The sequence below is a fragment of the Danio rerio genome, chromosome 20, assembly GCF_052040795.2.
Source record: "Danio rerio strain M-AB ecotype USA chromosome 20, GRCz13ab, whole genome shotgun sequence".
Classification (NCBI taxonomy): domain Eukaryota; kingdom Metazoa; phylum Chordata; class Actinopteri; order Cypriniformes; family Danionidae; genus Danio; species Danio rerio.
Genome location: NC_141040.1, coordinates 5,955,960 through 5,977,621, shown reverse-complemented (window position 1 = coordinate 5,977,621; position 21,662 = coordinate 5,955,960). Strand labels below are relative to the sequence as shown.

Genomic DNA, 21,662 nt, shown 5'->3' with positions numbered 1-21,662 from the left:
CAGTCAGATGTTTTTATAACCACACTTTTTGATGTACTTAATATATTTCCTAAAAATTGCAATAAAAAAATTAAAACAAAATTAAAATTAAAACAAGTCTAATTTGTTACATCATATATCATTAGGAAAAAAATAGCTATCTGTTATACCTAAGTATAAGTTTTACAGTAAAATAACTGTAGCTGTCATTTATTAGACAAAAAACAAAGTCACAATTTGGCCATTTCAATAAAAAAAAATAATTAAAACAATAATAATAATAATAATAATAATAATAATAATAATAATAATAATAATAATAATGATGATGATGATGATGATGATGATGATAATGATAATGATGATGATGATGATGGTGATAATAATAATAATAATAATAATAATAATACATAAAATAAAAATAATGATGATGATGATGATGATGATGATAATAATAAAAAATAAACATAATAATAATAATGATAATAATAACAACAACAACAACAACAACAACAATAATAATAATAATAATAATAATAATAATAACAATAGTAATAATAATAATAATAAAATAAAAATAATAACAACAAGAACAACAACAACAATAATAATAATGATAATAATGATGATAATGATGATAATAATAATAATAATAATTATGAATTCTTCAGAATCTTTCTAGTCTCTTTGGTTAAAAAAAAAGTATCTCAGAAAATTCCTGGATATCAACAATAACCAAAATATATTCAAATTAATTTAATATGGTCCGCTTCTGGTGCTTCACACCTTTTTATTGCTCATTTTTTATTTCAGGAATAAGGTCCAAGATTTAGAACAAAAGGTACCTGTCAAATGTTTTCTCTGTTTAAACACAATACAGAAGTGAAAGAAGACTGATTTTCTCCTGGTCATAATTCATTTTGTTTATTTTAATTGTGTCCAAAAATGATTATACCTGTCCAGTTTCATCTTGTATATTAAGATTACCTTCTGAAGTGGTTTGAGCGATTAGATTTATATCCAATCAGAATAAAACAAATGAAGTGACCAAACAGACTCAAAAACACAGACGTGACGGGATTAGCGCCTTTTATTGTGAAGTGACATCTGACAGCTCTCCGCTTCCCATTAAAGCCTTCATCGCACAGTTATTTATAAAAATGTCAAAAATAGGGAAAAGGAGGTCATGTACTGGACAAGTCAATAAAAATACAGGATGTCCCGGCTAATGCGGCCAGTTAGCCTAGAACCTCATGGATTGGGGCAGATTTTCATCTGTTAGGAAGTAAGTAACTTTAGCCTTACACTGTTTGGCAGTCTTTTTGAACATATGTTCAATACTTTTTGATAATGACGCCGCTGCCTGCCTTTTCTGCCTTCTTGCTCCTTTCGACCCACAGCGTTGCTCAGTAGGCCTAGCCCAGGGATGGGCAAACTTGATCCTCGAGGGCCGGTGTCCCTGCAGAGTTTTGTTCCAACACTAGTCAAACACACCTGAACAAACTAATCAGTGTCTTCCAGATCACTAGAAATCTATAAGCAGGTGTGTGTGATTAGAGCTGGAGCTAAACTGTGCAGGACACCGGCCCTCCAGGACCGAGTTTGCCCACCCCTGGCCTAGCCTATGGATGTCGCATCAATGATTCAAATGTTACCACTCAGTGGGTTTTGTCGTGTCTCTCGTCACATTATGTGGCTTTAAGGTTCTATAGGATTCGAATTACTGGCGAGAGTTATTTAAAATTACACCTTTATTACAATTTATATTGAATATAAATATATTCTATTGATTATATAATACATTTATTATATAATATTAAATTGCATAAAATAATTAAATTGACAAATTCTGGGGGTGGGAGGTGATTCGTTCAAACCACCCGAACCCACCCTGGCTACGGGCATGGGAAGGGGTGTCCTTAGAATCCATTTCCACCAGGGCTATTGTGGTTAACATATTGTAAACATTGTGTGTATGACACATCTTGAAGTTCCAGATAAACTGATGACTGTCTTCATCAAGCCTATGTTCTCAAAGAAAATTGATATTTGATCAAATTCCTGTTTCTAGCATCAACACACCAACCAGACATTACTGTCAATTACTGCATACATATCCAAATATCTGTAAATCCATGGTTATAAATGTGTGACTATTTGTTTAAATAGAGGAAATTGTGTAGAATATAATACACTTTTGTCAAATAAGTACGTCCAACCAATGTCTGTGAAGTTGTCTTTACAATCTTGTTGTACATGACACTCAGATTTTCCCAGTTAAGTGGGTGGTTCTTGGCTAGAATAACGTGCAGACAAGATGTGAAGCAGACTTTCTGGAACACAACGATTTTCAAAACTGTCAGTGTGAGACTTTTGAAACTCAGACGTTCACTGAAGAAGAAGCAAGGAGGAATCATGTCTCTATTGAAGTAGATAGTTGCAGTTTAATGTTTGCTTTTGCTTCAAACCTTTAAATACGTTCAGAAAGCAATCCATGGCCTTCTAATGATTGCATGATTACTATACATAGTCTCGTTTGACATTAAAAACAAACAATTTCTCTAATTTTCTTGTAATGAACTTTAACATTATTTTACTGTAATACGAAACAAACATTTTGTCACAATAACAAGATATATATTGCAATCTGAATTAAGTTTATGATCAGTTCATAGCTAAATTAGAAAATTAAAAATTAACTTTTTTGAGAGCAGCCTAGTCTAATCAACTTATGTGTCTTTTTTTATTGGGCCTTAAATGAATCTGAAATTTTCCATTATAGTGCTCTGTGTAAAACAATCAGGGGTGCATTTATCTCAAACAACATAATTAGTGGCTGAACTATCGTAGTACAATGCATTGTTTGGGAAATGAACAATGTAGTGACAAGTGTTTCCTTAAAACCTGTAGTTTCTCTGTCGCAGATTTATAGTTTGAACCACGTTAGTTAAACCTCCATAATGATGCTTTAAATGAGCCGAAGTAACAACTTGTTTAGAGAAAATGATCATCATTTTTGTATAAAATTTATATTGTTTTACACACACACACACACACACACACACACACACACACACACACACACACAATATTAGTTTTAGTAAAAACATGCACCTACTTTCTCGATTAACTGAAATATATATAAACGGCACATATAGGGCCAATATTTCCTTTACAAATATTATTGAGAATATTCCATATTCTATGCTAAAACATAAAACTACTTAGCTAACACTCTAATCTCATATATAAATCATATGAATTGTTTATGGTTGTAATTTACAGTAGACTTTTTATTAGGAAAAGTAAAAAAAAATATTATTATAATTAACAACAACAACAACAAACAACACAAATAATAATAATAATAATAGTAATAATAATAATTATTATCATCATCATCATCATTATTATTGTCATTATTATCATCATCATCATCCTCCTCATCATCATCATTATCCTTATTATTATTATTATTATTATTATTATTATTATCAACAACAACAACAACAACAACAACAACAACAAACAACAATAGTATTAGTAATGATAATAATAATAATAATATTAATAATAATAATAATAATAATAACTGGGAATAGAACACAACCAGGAACTATGCTACTAACTACAGCTCTAAAAGTGTAGCATACAAGTTTTAAGCATACAGGTTTGCAACGCAGTTTGCAAATGTTCGTTGGAACGACGGATTTGGGAAACACTAAATGAACCAACTATGTTTGTAATTACGGAACTTGCGACCTTAGTTGGCTAACAATGGATCAGCTTCATGGATTGCTTATAAAGCAAAACGAATACAAGGTGAAAGGGACTTAAATTGAGTTGTTTTTTAACTTATCTCTTTTAGTTCCATCTGCATCATTACAGGGTATTGTAATGCCAAACAGTTGTCAATGGAAGGAATTGAGTCTTAGCCAAACAGTTATTTATCAGTTACTTTCTGAAATGTAAAAAAAAAAAAAGACTTCCCCAGTGGTTGTGGACTGATATAGAAAGAATGAGACAAAGAGGAGAAACAAATAAAAAAAATGACATCCTTTGCTTGACTTGTACTTCTTCATTAACAGCATTCTCATGCATGTGGGTGATTGACTATTTTCAGGTCTGTCTTTGCTGATATATAACTGGAATAAGGACGAAACAACAACAGAAAGAGAATGAAAGGTAAAATAACCTTCACGATTAAGCAGCAAAAACAAAGGTGATCATTGATTTGCTGTGCAGGCCAAAACAGAGGGCACGGAAGTAGAGTGTGTGTCAGATTCCCATCTGTTTGCATTGCAATGCCCTTCAACTTTAACACTAAAAAGCAGCATTATGTTTTGATTAAGGTTATAATAGATACATTGCATTCATGCATTGCTGTATTTCAGAGGTCATTACAGCGGAATGAACCACTAACTATTCCGGGATATGTTTTACAAAGTAGATGCCCTTCCAGCTGCAACCCAGTATTGGGAAACACCCATACACTCATTCATTCACACATTCATACACTACGGTCTTGGCTTATTCAATTCATCTATACTGCATGTCTTTGGACTGTGGGGGAAACCAGAGCACCCGGAGGAAACCCACGCCAACAAGGGGAAACCAGCAAACCCCACACAGAAATGCTAACTGACCAAGCTGGAACTTGAACCAGCGACCTTCTTGCTATGAAGCGACAGTGGCGCCAAATATATTGAATATATATATACAAATATATATACAAATATATTGTATATATTTGCTATATAGTATTAATCAGATTATAAAATCAGAAAAAACATTCCATGGAATTTATGTACACACTCTCAGAAATAAAGGTACGCGAGGTGTCACTGGGGTGGTACCTTTTTACAGGGTACAAATTTGTACCCAAAAGGTCCATATTAATACCTCAGGGGTACATATTAGTACTGAAAAAGTACAAAAGTGTTTCTCTTAAAATGTTTAGGTACTAATTTATATTTTTGAGGTACCATTATGGACCCTTTGAGTACAAATGTTTACCTTTTGAAAAGGGAATACCCCAGTGACAGCTCACGTACATTTATTTCTAAGAGTGTACTGTAGATATAGATAGAAACATAGATAGGGTATTTATTATAAAGGTATATTCATCACTCTTGGCGGTCAGGCTGGGGGGCGCACCTAAATTGTGTTGTGTTCAATGACATGCAAGCTCAGAAACAGACTGGGACCCAGTTTAAGACATTAATAAATTGTAAGCAGGAAAGTAAACGAGCAGGTACCACAACATACAAGTCTACACAGTTTAAGTATCTTTGGAAAGAAGACACTTTGGGCTTTACTATCCATCATCTGGAGTTTATAATGCTCGAAAAACATTGTAAACAAATACATGTTTAAGTATTGTAACTAAAAAACTTATCACTTCATAAACAAATATATACTGTAGGTAACACTTTATTTTGATGGTCCATTTGAGTATTAGTTGACTGTCTGCTTAATATCTACTGATACTGCTCCTTCAACAGACATTTAACTGACTATAAGAATTTTTGCAAGTACATGTCAACTTACACTAACCCCAACCCTAACAGTCTACCTATAATCTAATGAGAATTAGTTGGCATGTAGATGCAATGTAAATTAAACTCAACAAATGGACCATTAAAATAAGTGTGACATATATATGTCAAGCATATATAGTCCTGGAGCAATCCAGAAAAGCAATAGTTTAAAAATGACACACATCTCCTCCTCTTGCAGACCTGTTTACCTTACACACTGCATAAAATATAAAAAGCCAGAATGATCTTGTGAGAAAACTACAGTGCTGTCAATCGATAAAAAAAAAAAATTAACTAATTAATTACACTTTTTTTTTATTATTAATCACATTTAAAAGACTAAAACTTGTAAATCTGGCTATTCAAATGTAAAATTAATGCAAACACAAGACAAAATTTATTTAAATTCAAGATATAATTGTTTATTAGAATTTTTGTTTAACTTGTAACACAGATTTCTTCATGTAAACAACATACCCACAATAAACCATCAAGATCCTGGCTTGACAGCCATATATATTACAGAAACTAAAACACAGGCATGTTAATGCCATTTGAACTTCAAAATAATTGATGCCAATAAAAAAAAAATATATATATGATTTCCATGTTGAATTCTAAGTGGACTGCAAAAAAGCCAAAATACAGGCATTGCAGATATGGAAATTGGAAAATTATAATAACAATAAAGTATTGAATACAAACAATTGCACTCATTGAAAAGTTGTATTGCTGATAGTTGAGAACATTAATTATAAAGTAGAAACAATTTTGCTCAGTCCTCATTTACATTCAGCCAGTTGCTAAGACTGTCCAGTCTGTTGACATTATCAGGGGACAATGTGGACCTTTTCTTTTGAATGATGTGAGCTGAGAGTGCAACGCAATCTCACAGCAATTCGTAACTTTTTGATTTAGTGGCTACGGACAACGATGTTTAGGCAGGTTTGTTAGAGTGCGTGAGCACACACAGACACACACACACACACAATGCACGCAGAACAGGGAAGGTGGAGCGACTCCCTTCAGATTCAACACACATGATCGCGTTCATCAAATTTGCTTAAACTAAGCGTTCTAAAGTCTGGCTGTATTTCCCAAGGATTCTGACACAACAACGCGAAGCAGACACTTTACAAAACTTGCGTTTAAGGGGGAAACACGTCAAACTTAATGAAACAATGGAGGGCGCATGCTGAAAGGCAGAGGAATGCGCTGTTATTGACAGCTCACGACTTCATCTGGCACTTTTTGAGCACATTTACATGGACACCAATACTCCGATTTTAATATGATTAAGATATATGATTAAGCGATTTTTGATTACCTTAAAGGACCACCGAGTCACGAAATGCGAAGGTTTTTCTTTCCGTTCGCCATGTGGTATTAAATTCCATTAAAACAAAAGTCGAAAGCTAAAAATGAAACACTCGAAAATGCATGACACTCCGGAGGAAACGCTGATAGCCTGGTGATGCGACATTAATTGTTTTATCCTGAAACTTACCAAAAAGTGCTTCCTTGGTCTTTTCCATATTACTTTGCATGTTGAACACATGCCGACCACAACAGGTGAAAAAAAAATTACGCAACTGCGTTGTTTAATTGCGTAACGCAACTGCGTTAATTTCTTTAACGCGTTAAATATGTCAAATTAATCGCATGTGTTAACGCACTAATTTTGACAGCACTAACGCAAGTAATTTACGTTTTGTCAGTTTAGAGGCTAACCCAACCCCACCTCTAAACCCAACCGTCATTGAGGGATAAGCAAATCGTACTGAATTGTACAAATTAGATCATACAAATTTACACGAATCAGCAACTAAATCAAAAAGCAACGAATTTCCGTGAGATTGGGTTAAAAAAAAGCTGTATGTAAATGCTTGGCTGTAATGCTGTAGGCTCTACTTTTAAATCTTGCGCCTCACATATTTTTAAGCAGCATGCACATGAGCGCCATATTTTCTAGACATCATCTCAGGTTAATAGAACTTCAACTTTTAGACGCAGCACTGCAGATCAATGTCAGGTACAAAGTGGACCAATCGGAAGAACTAAGAGGCGTTGCAAATATCCTTTTACAGGCACTCAGTGGCAAAATAGTCAGTGACTCTCTCTTTGTGTGTAAGTTTATGTGTGGTGGGTCTGTCTCCTGACAGTGTCTTTTTCATTTTCAACCTTGGCAGAGCTTACCATCCCATCCTAGAGGACAGAGAAGGTCTTCATACAGGAAAGTGACTGAAAAAGAGGAAAAGCAGTTTCCTTTTCTCAACCCCAGTCACTGTTGCTTTAATGCATTCAAATAAACTACTAGCAGTTTGTTTGTTGAAAATGATCAACATTATCAAAGCCGTTTGTTTTATTCCAAACTATGTCTTCCTTACTAAAGTATTTATTTGGATAACACTGATACGATCAGGCTAAGATGTGTGTACATGATGGGTTTGCTATAGTCATCACACCTTTGGAACTTTGTGTGTACTTCTAAGCTGCTCACTGGTCAGTTTGACTCTCTCACATTTGGCTTTTGATCATATCTCTCTCTCTCTCTCCCTTTTGTTTACAGCTCTAATAGAATCAAGAACAAGGGTGGAATAAACATTTTTTTTTTTTTACAAGAAACATAGTTGTTGTTTTTTTTAACAAATACGGGTTAACAGTTGTGACTTCACCATTTGTGCCTTCACCATTACTCTTTAGTGAATATCTACAATCCTACAGCCTAAAACACTGTAGAATAGTATGGAGTTAGGTTTGTTTCTTTATTATTCAATCAAAAATATTTAGTTTGAAAGAAAAATTAAGCCAACGTGTGACCTCAATCAAGATTGACCAATAGAATAAGTTGTTTCAGAAGATCCCGCCCACTGAGCTACAGAGCTTTTAACTCGCAAAACTTTTCAACTCGCAAGCAAAGATTTTAGATTCGTCAAAATAATGAAACAAAACCGAAAGCAATATGAATGAGCACACAATGAAATGATCTGGTGGTAACTGCATAAAATGGCAATACACTGTAAAAAATGCACAGTTCTACATAATTCATTCATGTTGTCCCAACACAAATAAATTAAGTTACCCTAACACTTTTACTAATTTAAGTGGATTGAACGTAAAAATTTGTTTAAAAAAGTTTTCCCGATGAAATCTCTAGAATTGCGTTGTTTCAGCTCATTTTAAATAAGTAGTTTGAACAAGTAAGTTTTTTTAGTGTTTTTTTTTTATTTATTTATTTTAGCAGTGTGCATTTTTTTTATAAATGTTTTTTTTTATTATTGTTATTTGAAATAGTTTATTTTTAATTGCATTGTACCTCATTTTGATCAAAAACTTCATATGTTTGTTTGAATAATAAAGACACAAAATTAACCTCAGCATACATGGGTTCAAAAGTTTTCAACTCACAAGCAAAACATTTCAACCCGTAAGCAAAGATTCCAGATGTGCAATATATGACAGCAGAACAGAAAGCAAAATGAATGAGTGTGCAATGAACATTGCGGTAACTGCATAATAGGACAATAGTCTATTTTATTGCAATCCAAAATATTTTATTATCGTTGACATACGTTGTTTTTTATTTGAAATCTTTTATTTTTTAAATACTACGTACTTAATTTTTCTTTAAAACTAAACAATTTGGATTGAATAATAAAGAAACAAATCTAACTCCATAGAATAACCACCTTAATCATTCATTCATTCATTTTCTTTTCGGCTTAGTCCCTTTTTTAATCTGGGATCACCACAGCGGAATGAACCGCCAACTTATCCAGCACATTTTTTACACAGCGGATGCCCTTTTAGCCGCAACCCATCTCTGGGAAACATCCATAAACACCCATTCACACCCAAACACTACAGACAATTAGGCCTACCCAATTCACCTGTACCGCATGTCTTTGGACTGTGGGGAAAACCAGAGCACCTGGAGGAAACCCACGCGAACGCAGGGAGAACATGCAAACTCTAAACAGAAAGGCCAATTGACCCAGCCAAGGCTAGAACCAGTGACCGTCTTGCTGTGAAGCGACAGCACTACCTACTGCGCCAACGCATCGCCAACCTTAATTTGTAAATATCATTTAAACAGTTTTAGCATTTAATATGCAGTCACTGCATTTTATAAAGTTTTATGTCTCTTTGACTTCAAAGATAAATGTGTATTGTTTGTGATTGCATTCATTTAATATATTCACTCCTTTAGTGATTTCAGCAGGCAATGATGCTTAATTGTATACAAGGTACACTTCCCTCATAAAACTGAAAGAATCTCTGCACAACTAAATGCAGTGAAGTACATTCAAAAATCACAAGACATTTGGATTGGGACACTCGAAACACTTCCTAAGAACATGTAAAATTATGCAGAGCTAATGTTGTATCCATTTGGGTGAAAGAAGTCAGAATCCACACAGACAAACGTGGGGGGGGAGAAGGACAGGGGTAGAGAATCTCATTAGGTCTGGAATGTGTGAGTGGTGACGACCTGACTGAATTAGATTAGTGATGCACACGCTCTCTCCTCCTGTCACCCCCATCTGCTGTAGTATTGTCAGTGGTACTGGGGAAAAAAACCCTCTCTGAACTCGTTAAATTGAGCTAAGCTCCTTAATTACTGTACAAATTGACAACCACCTGAACACATTGGAATTCCTCCACATGAAACCATTCAAACTTTAAAGTGATCTATGAAGTAAACTGATCAACCAGTTTTGAATTATGCACTCTTGAAATTGTAACTTTCAAAGACATTTCCAATAGCAACACTTTTCTCAGGATCCAGCTCAATCAACTGCCCCCCCCTGTAGGAAGGAGGGTGATGGAAGAAACTCACCGTGGCCACCTCGTAAAGAGGCAGGGGAGCGGTAGATGGCAATGGATGGTGGGTGATGCTGGGCTCCTGCCAGGTGATGGTGGTGCTGTGTTTCAGAATGTGAGAATGTGGAGGACGAGAGGACGACTGTGCTATCAAGGTTCGAGCCCCATACGGCTCCGAACACGCACCCTGTGACCAGGGGTAGCATGCAGGAAAGCCACTGGGGGTATCGGGTCTTAAAGTGGGGGCGCATGGCTATCGTCCCCTCCTTGCTGCAAGAGCAGACAGCTTTCAGCAGGTGTAATGAGAGAAACAGGTGAGCAGAACCTGACGTCCGTTAAGATCCCATGGTAGGGAATGCAAGCCCTCGCTTGGATGAAAAATCCAAACAAATTCTCAACACAATACTTTCCCCACTGCCAAAGAAATGGGGCTCCTGAAAGAATCTTTGTGTGTGTGTGTAAATATAGTTATTCCTCAGTTCCAGCTCAGTTCCAGCAGATGCTATTTATCCACTGCTCCTCTGAGAGGCAGAATTAGAACACCACGTATCCCCGGTTGACCCAGCTCACCTCTGGAGGAGAAAGAGCAAGGTAGGGAGTTAACGGGTGGCAACCGGCAACCTGCGCCACTGCTTTGAAGCATCTGTCTCGCAGCCACACTCTCCGATTGTTGCTGCCCGTCTTCTCCCCCAACTGAGGCAAAAAAAAAGGCACTCACTGACTCTTTCCACCGCTGCGTCCGCTCACACAGCTAATGAACCAAAATACTTGACTGAGATCTGAGCCCCCCTTCCAACACTCACTGAGCAAGAAAGAGAGACAGAACGGAGACTCTCCAGCAGAGAGGATGGATACAGAAGCTGGCAGAGAGGAGAGAGCAAGAAGCGATGGAGGAAGGATCGGGGGGGGGGGGGGGGGGGGGGGGGGGGGGGGGGGGGAGGCTCGACTCAGGTGAAAGTAAGTGGAGACGATGGGATGGATGTGGAAGAGGAGGCGGGATTTACTCAGCTGTGGGCAAGCACTATGCAAATGGCTCCAGAGCACTGAGCAAATCAGGAGGGCTGGCTGCCTCTGCAGAGGAGTGAGCTGCCTTCCAGTCACGAGGAGGAGAGAACAAGCGAGAGAGCCAACCGAAACAACAGAGGAAGGAATACAGCAAGCGAGGACAATGTGAGAGAGAGAGTAAGAAATGTGAGAGAACACGAGAGAAAGCAAGAGATCCCTTTTGAGCAGCGATAGGATCAGATTTCTTGCAGCATGTTGATGACAGGGATGTCATCTGAGCTGAGAGATCTGCTTCATGTTTAGGATGTGGGCTGAATTCCTAACCGTCATGGTGAGAGACATTAATAATGTGTATAATGTTTCACAGATTGATCTTGAATAAGCAGATACAGATTGTTTGACTTCAAGAAACAAGGCTGCTTTCAGAATAAACATCAAATTGATTGTATAACCACATGTATATGCACTACAGTGACAAGCTGTGCATGTCAGAAAGGACAAATGAGAAAAAAAAAAAACTTTGTTCGACATTAAAATTGTTCAATGACACTCATTTTATTAATAAATCACTTGAAACAAGACATCTCATTCATAAATTGTCCTTCAGCTTAGTCCCTTTATTCATTAAGGGGCCACCACAGCAGAATAATTCGCCAACTTATCCAGCATTTGTTTTACACAGCGGATGCACTTCCAGCTGCAACCCAGTACCGGGAAACATCCATACATACTCATAGCCTGATGGAGCGATTGTTTACAAGTGTGGAGTCCCGTGAAGGAGCTCCGGATGGAAAGTTCTGTTTTGTGTTTACCTTATGGTTACAGTTGTTGCACGTTCGCCGGCTCCTGCCTCAAAATGAGCGAGTTTGAGCCACTTGTACATTCACAAAACACCGGAAATTGTTTCGGAAGTGTTAATGCAGACCAACAGAAACAGCGCGCAGAAGTATGAATGCACAGCTACGCGCGTTGCATGCGCCGTGGGTCATGCCGATCACTGACGCAGAAGTATAAACCAGGCTTTACAGCAAGAAGGTCGCAAGGTTCAAGCCTCAGCTGGGTCAGTTGGCGTTTCTGTGTGGAGTTTGCATGTTTTCCACGTGTTGGCGCACTGCAAAAAATGCTTTTCTTGCCTAGATTTTTTGTCTTGTTTCTAGTCTAAATATCTAAAATTTCTTATATCAAGAAGCATTTTCTAGAGAAGCAAAACATATTATCCTGCTTTGACAAATAATATGCCAATATTAAGTGAGTTTTTCCTTTAAACAAGCAAAATAATCTGCCAATGGGGTAAGCAAAATAATGTTGTTTTTTTCTTTTGACGTAAGATTATTTTGCTTACCCCATTGGCAGATTATTTGGTCCCAATTTATATTAAGTGGCCTTAACTAATATGTACTTACATAGAAATTAATAGTTTGTTACAATGTACTTATTGTGTAAATACATGCGTTTACTGTGTACTTATGCTTGATTAAATACATGTATGTAATTACATCTGTAATTAACTTTTGTAATGACATTTGTAAATACACTGTTGACCATCCCTTACACCTTAACCCACCCTTAAACCTACCCATACCACCAAACCTGTCCATAACCCAACCTCTATTCCAACTCAAAAGCACCACGTGTTCTCAAATACATTATAAACACAGTAAGTACATTGTATTTATTTTTTGATGTAAGTACATAGTAGTTAAGGACACTTAATATAAAGTGGGACCGATTATTTTACTTGTTATAAGAAAAACTCACTTAATATTGGCATAATTTTTCACAAAACAAGACAATATGTTTTTCTTGTCAAGACATTTCTTCTTGATTTAGGAATTTTTAGATATTTGGACTAGAAACAAGACAAAAAAATCTAAGTAAGAAAAGCATTTTTTGCAGTGCGTGGGTTTCCTCTGGGTGCTTCGGTTTCCCAAAGTCCAAAGATATGTGGCAGGGGACAAATTGGGTAGGCTAAATTGTCCATAATGTATGTGTGTAAATAAGTGTGTATGAATGATTTCCAGTGATTGGTTGAGGCTGGAAAAAGCATCTGCTATGTAAAAACATGCTAGATAAGTTGGTGGTTCGTTCCGCTGTGGCGACCCCGAATTATTAAAAGGATCTAAGCCTAAATATAACTGAATGAATGAATAAATATATCTCTTCGTCTCTTTCCTCGCGTTCTCCCCCTTATGAGTTTGTTCTCATCACATAATCTGTTGTCTATTCTCATTTCTACACATCTTATCTTTCCCCCTTCTCATGCCTCCTATCTCATCTATACAGGTCTCCCTGTTTTATAATCTCTTCTCAGAAAATCTCTCACCTCCTCCTCCTCAAGTCTCCCCTCTCGTTCTTCTTATCTTTCCCAATCCATTCTCTCATCCCCTCTCCCCTTTGCTGTGTCTCTCATCTTATATTTCTCTTTTCATTTTCTCTCTCTTCCTCTCGTGTCTCTTATCATCTCTTCTCTCGTCAGGCCTCCCTTCTCTTTTGTCTCATCATCTCCATGACCTCCTCTCTTCCATACACATCTATGTTCCACTGCCCGCTCTTTATGCAACATCGCACCTCCTCACTTATGCCGTCTTCTATCACAAAGTGTTTCTTCTCCGTCACCCTTATTGTGTCACTTCCTTCTCTAGCCATGACCCTCTTGTGTGCCTCTTGTATTTCCCCATACTTCTTCCATTTTCACCTTTACTCATATTTGTAGTTAATTTCAGTTTGTCTCCAATATACTGTATGCTTCTCATGTTTTCCATCCATCCATCCATCCATCCATCCATCCATCCATCCATCCATCCATCCATCCATCCATCCATCCATCCATCCATCCATCCAAAAGAAAGAATGTTTTTTTCAGAATCTTTTTTTTTTTTACCGGCTTAGTCCCTTCATTAATCCGGGGTCACCACAGCGGAATGAACCACCAACTTATCCAGCACATTTTTACACAGTGTATGCCCTTTCAGCCGCAACCCATCTCTGGGAAACACCCACACACACTCATTCACACACACTCATACACTACAGTCAATTTAGCCTACCCAATTCACCTGTACCGCATGTCTTTCGACTGTGGGGGAAACCAGAGCCCTTGGAGGAAACACACTTGAATGCAGGGAGAACATGCAAACTCCACACAGAAGCCGAGGCTCAAACCAGCGACCCAGCGACCTTCTTGCTGTGAGACGACAGCACTACCTACTGCGCCACTCATTTTATTTATTTATCATTTAATAAATCACATTTCAGTAGAAGTTATTAGCAGCAACAATCACTGTGCATTTTCACTCTATCATCAGAACACTTTTTTTTTTTTTATCCAGAGGGCTAATCCTTATGGTGCAGCTCACAGCACTTTACTCCTTTAACTGGGAAAATGACAGCTGCAGAAAGAGAGGCAGATAGAGTAATAGAGAGAGAGAGAAAGAGAGAGAGGGAACGTAGCAGAGCCGAGGGGTATTGATGGAAAGATCCCTGTATGATAGAATGAGCAACAAAAAATAGCAGTCAGCAGCAACAGAATCAGTACGCTGATATGACAGAATTGACACTTAAAAATAAAATGAAAGTACTGTAATTGTGTTTGCGTATACCCGTGTCCCGTGGTCCTAGTTTTCAATAAACGGTGGGGTTTAAATTTATAATATAATATAATTAAACCATATTTTATCTTGTGTGGATATTTTCTTTGATCTTCATGAGTAAAAAAAGCTTTCCTCTTCCATTCACGTGCATCTAAATCTAGATGTCTGAATTTGATCTGATCAACGGATGAATGATCGTACTATATTTAAATCGGAATGACAAGACGTGAACTGAATTATACAACATAAAGAAGCAACTTCATCTCTAACTAAATGATTCAATTGAATAATACATAACTATATATTTTTTTATTATCTATAAATTTCACCAACGCTGGTTCGATCCTCGGCTCAGTTGGCGTTTCTGTGTGGAGTTTGCATGTTCTCCCTGCGTTCGCGTGGGTTTCCCCCAGGTACTCCGGTTTCCCTTACAGTCCAAAGACATGTGGTACAGGTGAATTGGGTAGGCTAAATTGTCCGTAGTGTATGAGTGTGTGTGTGTGTGTGTGTGTGTGTGCATGTGTAGATGTTTCCAAGAGATGGGTATCCGCTGCATAAAAACATTGCTGGATAAGTTGGCGGTTCATTCGGCTGTGGCAACCCCAGATTAATAAAGGGACTAAGCCGACAAGAAAATGAATGAATGAATTTCACCAAGCATGCCTATTACTGTGCGTTCACACTGAACGGTGAGGGTGTCAAAGTATAGCCAAAAGTCATTCATTTTTTAATGAGAGTTGGCAGTGATAAGTGGCATGGCAAGAGTTAAAATCAAGTAAACAATATGGCAATGAGCTATGACGCAAAGAGCAAGTTGGCAGTGATAAGTGGCATGGCAAGAGTTAAAATCAAGTAAACAATATGGCAATGAGCTATGACGCAAAGAGCAAGTTGGCAGTGATAAGTGGCATGGCAAGAGTTAAAATCAAGTAAACAATATGGCAATGAGCTATGACGCAAAGAGCAATCGAAACGTTGAAGTCCACCACTTTAGAGGATTCCAGAGAGCACAGTCCTGTGAACTTTGGTACCAACCACAGTTGTTCCCATAGGGTTTAACTATTGCGGTTGTCAGATTTCCAACTATTTATGCTGTTTTTTTACATACATTAAAGGAAGTAACTGGCAGTTACTGATGTGCATTATTGTTTTATATATATTATATACAGTTGAAGTCAGTGGCGCCCCCAGAAAATTTTCTTAGGGGTGGCCAGAAGAGGCCGCTCCAAATCTTGGGGTGGCACACAAAAAAAAAATAATGAATTCAGTGTAATGTTATATTTTTGTTTCTGGTAAATGAAATAATGTAGTTTTATTCATTTAATTAATTCTACTTGAAATATTGCAATTTATTCTTTGAAATAATTCAGCAAGTACATGTGCAAACCAAATAAAAATCTATGTTTAGTTTAAAAACACTTTTCATATACTGTATAAATGACTTCTTTTTTTACGTGCCTTTATTGTACATCATACGAGATATGCCATGTCTAAAATTAATGAAGATTAATGAGTTTATTATTCCCAGTGATGGGTTGCAGCTGGAAGGGCATCCGCTGTGTAAAAATGTGCTAGATAAGTTGGCGGTTCATTCTGCTGTGGTGACCCTGGATTAATAAAGGGACTAAGCCGAAAAGAAAATGAATGAAAGAATAATGAGTTTATTAATTACCCAAACAAATGAACAAACTGAACAAAAGGCATTACTATACACACTCACTATACCTAATAATATTATTTATCCATATTGCTTTTTGAACCATTTTATTAATGCAGCTTCTTGTAGCTACTGTAGCTTAAGGTAAATATTAAATAGCCATTGCTGTCTATCGGGGAGGGTAGTGGTGGTTCTAGTTTAAATGACACCCTGGGCGAACCACCCTATACACCCCCACCTCTCTTGAATTGTTAGATTTGTTATTCAATAAATATAACAATTTATTTATATTTATTCTAAATAAATACAATTAATATTAATATACAATTATTATTCTAAATAAATAACAGAAATCAGTCCTAAATATTACTGGAAAACAACAACTGGAGTGATATGCCAACATCACTTAAGAAACCTTTTGCATGAAAATTAATTATGACAATTCTAAAGAATACAAAAAATGTATTATAGAATTATCTGTGGTCTTAGACCAGATCATGGCTGAGAAATCATGTTATGAAGTCTTACCTCCCTGACTCATTATCCCTCCTTTCTGCTTTAAAGACATGCTTAGTGAAAGTAACATCATCATCATCATCATCATCATCATCATCATTATATTATATAAACTTTAAACGACTTTCAAAACTCGCTGCGTGCCGACACTTCTGCACAAAAGGCTGTTACTCCGGTTTCCCGGCGCATGAGCGGTGCCTATTATGTCGGCGTGCATGCAAACAACCAACCGGGATTCACACAGGAGTGCGTGAGGCGCGCGGGAATGGTTTTCCGCGCGCATGCGTCAGTTTGCTTTCACCAGCATTGAACCAGAGGGGGAGAGCTACGTCAGTAACACCAACAATAATTTAGTGACTGCATTTTATTTATTTATTTATTTATGTATTTATTTATTTATCTAAATATTGGGAATTTATAAGTTCATTTAAATCAATAATGTCAACCGCAAAATTATATTGGGGTGGCCAAAGGGGTGGCCACAGGGGTGGCCAGAGTTTACCGAGGGGTGGCCGTGGCCACCCCTGGCCACCCCTTGGAGGCGCCCCTGGTTGAAGTCAGAATTATTAGCCCCCCTTTGAATTTTCTTTTCTTTTGTAAATATTTCCCAAATATTATTTAACAAAGGAAGGAAATTTCCACAGTATGTCTGACAATATTTTTTCTTCTGGAGAAAGTCTTTTTGTTTTATTTCGGCTAGAATAAAAGCCGTTTAGAATTTTTTATGAACCATTTTAAGGTTGAAATTAATAGCCCCATTAAGCTATTTTTTTCAACGGTCTACAAAACAAACCATTGTTATACAATAACTTACCTAATTACCCTAACCTGCCTAGATAACCTAATTAACCTAGTTAAACCTTTAAATGTCACTTTAAGCTGTGTAGAAATGTCTTTAAAAACATTTAGTAAAATATTACCGAAGCATACTGCCCGAGAGGCATATCAAAGATGGCACTGAGTGAAATTACTTGCCTTAAAGAGATTTTGATCCCTCTCAAGAGTGATTTGAACACAATAATTGGTCTATAAAATTACATGTTAAATGTGTATTTGACATAATATTTGGTTTGAGATGCAACGGACAGCTTAAAACAGAAAAAAAGTGAAGGAGCTATGACTGTGCAACTATAATATGTCTGGTATAATGTCTGCAGTATTATTACTGTACAGTTGTTGTTTTAATGATCTACGAGATCTACACATCCAGTCCACAAGTGCAAGATGAAGCCTATTAAAAAGCAATTAGATTGTCCCTGTATTTGTTGTTTTCATCTTTTTTGTGAAATAATTAAACAGTACCACACAAGCACGAGTGTAGTTTCTCTCATTTCATTAGTGTAATTGCAAATTAATTGATTTTATGGGCTACAACAGTCGACCAGCAACAAAAACCGGACAGATTTATTAGGATACCAACATTTTAAACTCGGCGTTCTCTGTTTTGCTCTGTTCTGTTTTCAAAATAGATGCAATAAAAGAACGAAAATGAAATCGGTTAATGAATTTGTTAATGAATCTGTTTTTGATCAGTTCACCATGACAGCAAATTGCTTTGTTTCTAAATGAATTGTCTGTTTGGATTTGAATGAAGGAATCAATTAGTTATGATTGAGAGAGGAAATTACAGCCACCTGCCAGTCGGGCTTTTTTGTTTGTTTCATATTTATTTAGGTTTATCCATGGCAGGCCTGAACCAGCACAAATATACAGTCATATATTATGCAATTAGACACTAAATTTGACTTATTATGAAGTCAGTCTGTTCTTTTTTTTCTGTTCTTTTTTTCTTTTCTTTACTTTTTTAACTGTATTTTTTATGAAAGTATATTTAATATTTAATGTTGTGCTTCTATTTTAGGTGTGACTTTTTAACATTCTGTAAAGGGGCTACGGATGAAAAATAGCCATTCTTGGCTAATTCTGGCCCATTTTACAGTAATGTTTATTAATGTGCATTGACCCTGTAAACAAATAAAATAAAATAAACTAAACTAAACAAAAAGGAAAGAAAAAATGAGTGCCTTAAAAATAAAAAAATAATAATCCAGTTTTCTTAAATTACTTTGTGGTTAGTTTGGTTAATAATAATTAAGGCTGAACGACATTGGAAAAAATCTGATATTGTGGTATTTAGGTTTTTTTTTTACAGAAGAGGTACAGAAATTGAATGATCACAATTTTAAAAAAAATGCTTTTCTTACTTTATTCTGTCTTGTTTCTAGTCCAAATATCAAAATAATTTTAGACCAAGTGTATTTATATAAATATCTTTTCAAGAGTTCACCCTTAGCTGATGATTTATTATAGAGCGTATTTGGCAAGCTGTCCCGGGAGCGAGCCCTGAACTCGTGAGATCCTTAAGCCCGGGGCTCCCCCCCGTTGCAGGGCGAGAGGGTAGTCCAAGTTCAGGTAGGTCTAGAGAACTCCCCTGCTTGATAATGTTGAAAGTAGATTATAATGCTATGAAGTGTCTATGCTGTCAATTTAGTTTGTCAATTTACTTATGTTACATGTTTTGGGTCTTTGGGAGGAAACCGGAGGGCCCGGTGAAAACCCACGCAAACACGAGGAGAACATGCAAACTCTGCACAGAAACGCCGACCTTGCCAGGTAGTGTCCGAGCCGGTGACATTCTTGCTGTGCGACCGTGGTGCTAACCACTAGGCGTCCATGCTGCCCTGACAAGGAAATGGGAGGAGAAGGGGTGGAAGGGGGGATTTTTCAAGACGAACATGGCTGAAGTAAGATACGCTGGTTATTTATAGTGCTTAAGGAGTCGTCTGATTGGTAAATCAGTGTTAGCTTATGTGGACCAGGTGCTATCAATCATAAGCGCGCGCTCCTCTCAAAATTAGTTTATAAATAAACTTCAATTATTTTTTACCGTCAGAAGAAATAAAATAAAATAATAAAATAATAATTTTTTGCTTGATTTCAGGAAATGATCTGCCAGTGGGGTAAGTGAAATAATTTATTTTTCGCTTTGAAATGTATTTATTTGGACTAGAAAAAGGCAACAATTCTCTGTAAGAATTATTATTTTTTTTTAATAAATCATATAAATTTTGTTACATTAAATACAATTATGTGGCTCCTGGTCAACTATAGTTCATATTGGAAATTGCATACAGTCGAAGTCGGAATTATAAGCCCCCTAAATTATTAGCCCCCCTGTTTATTTATTATTATTTTTTTTCCCTAATTAAATAATTAATAATATATATAAATCATATATATATATATATATATATATATATATATATATATATATATATATATATATATATATATATATATATAATATTAAAACCTTGTAAACCATAACATATAAATATTTATTTAGTTTTCCCAATCTTTGGTAATGTAACAGATTTTCGCTTGTAATATAAATAATAAGTCACCTTTCTTCAAGCATCATGGTTGTGTTCAAATTGCAAAAATGTTTTCAGGGTGCACTGAGAAGAAACCATAATAGTCTAGTTGAAGATCGTTAAAGTAACTGTATTAGAGATAACTTTGAGAGCAAATTTCATAAGACTTAACTTTAATCTCCCAAAATCAAAGTAGATAGTTAAGCATTGAAAAGGTATAGGGCATGGGGGGATAACTCGATAGCACATTGAGATGCTGTTTGTGAATGTTCATTGAAACGATGAATTCTATACATTAATATAGTTATATATACACTATATATAAACTTCATTTTCCATTGATAAATGTAATCCATTTAACACAGGCTTATTCTGAAAACGTAGTCCCGCTGACGTTTCTGGAGACTGCGAATTATGTAGCCGGAGGTACGTATGGCTGCATTTAATTTTTTTAAGCAAACGCTACAGGGCGTTCATTTTGTGGAGGGCTTTGTCCACCTTAACCAGTTTGTCCAGTTAGCTCAATGTGTACGTCGGCGAACTTGAGATGCAGAGAGAAGTTGACAACGACAACTACGACGACTGGGTTCAAATACGGGGAAGAGCAGTTCCAGAAATCAGGTAAGACAAAAACAGAATCCAACAAATAAAACGAACGAGTGAATAACAGGGTGAGAATGTGGTAAAATCTGAAAATGTGGTAAAAATCAGATTTTCTTCAAAAATTCAGCTTTTCTTTTTCTGGATGACTTTTGTAAACCATCGTTTGTATTTAGGGAAATATGGGATGGGATGGTAGATTGGCCGGTCGCCCAGTCAATCATTCAGTCGGTCGACAGCGGCTTCTGGTGGGTTTACGCGAGAACAGCGCAGGTATGAACGGCACTCGCAAGAGACATTTAAGATGCAAAAAAGCGCACACAGCGGCCTCTCGCGGATTCGTGAAAACAAAAACTGCATAAATACGTACCTCCCGGGACGTATTTTACGGTCTCCTGAAACGTCCATGGGACTATGTTTTCAGAATGAGCTTGGGTTGAAATTATTAGACATACGTATACTGCAAAAAAAAAAAATGCATTTCTTACTTAGACTTTCTGGTCCAAATATCTAAAAATTCCTATAACAAGAAGAATTTTCTAGACAAGCAAAACATAGGCTATGATCTTGTTTTCAG

The 21,662-nt window shown here is 36.5% G+C and overlaps 1 protein-coding gene and 2 long non-coding RNA genes across 67 annotated transcripts in view; 2 read left to right on the top strand and 1 right to left on the bottom strand.

Annotated features, from left to right (window-relative positions):
* The window catches only part of LOC141379527 (uncharacterized), a 44,207-nt gene extending 36,071 nt beyond the window's left edge, over nucleotides 1–8,136 (top strand). The window contains exons 4-5 of one of the 2 annotated variants that reach the window (XR_015518103.1): nucleotides 4,103–4,164; nucleotides 7,709–8,136. This is a non-coding gene — a long non-coding RNA (uncharacterized LOC141379527). The remainder of the gene's footprint in view (nucleotides 1–4,102; nucleotides 4,165–7,708) is intronic. The other variant, XR_015518102.1, reaches the window with a different exon arrangement.
* The window catches only part of nrxn3b (neurexin 3b), a 409,500-nt gene that overhangs the window by 124,542 nt on the left and 263,296 nt on the right, over nucleotides 1–21,662 (bottom strand).
* Nucleotides 14,675–19,079, top strand: LOC147839015 (uncharacterized). Its single transcript, XR_015518121.1, has 3 exons — nucleotides 14,675–15,751; nucleotides 15,903–16,116; nucleotides 17,673–19,079. It is a non-coding gene; the product is annotated as an uncharacterized LOC147839015 (long non-coding RNA).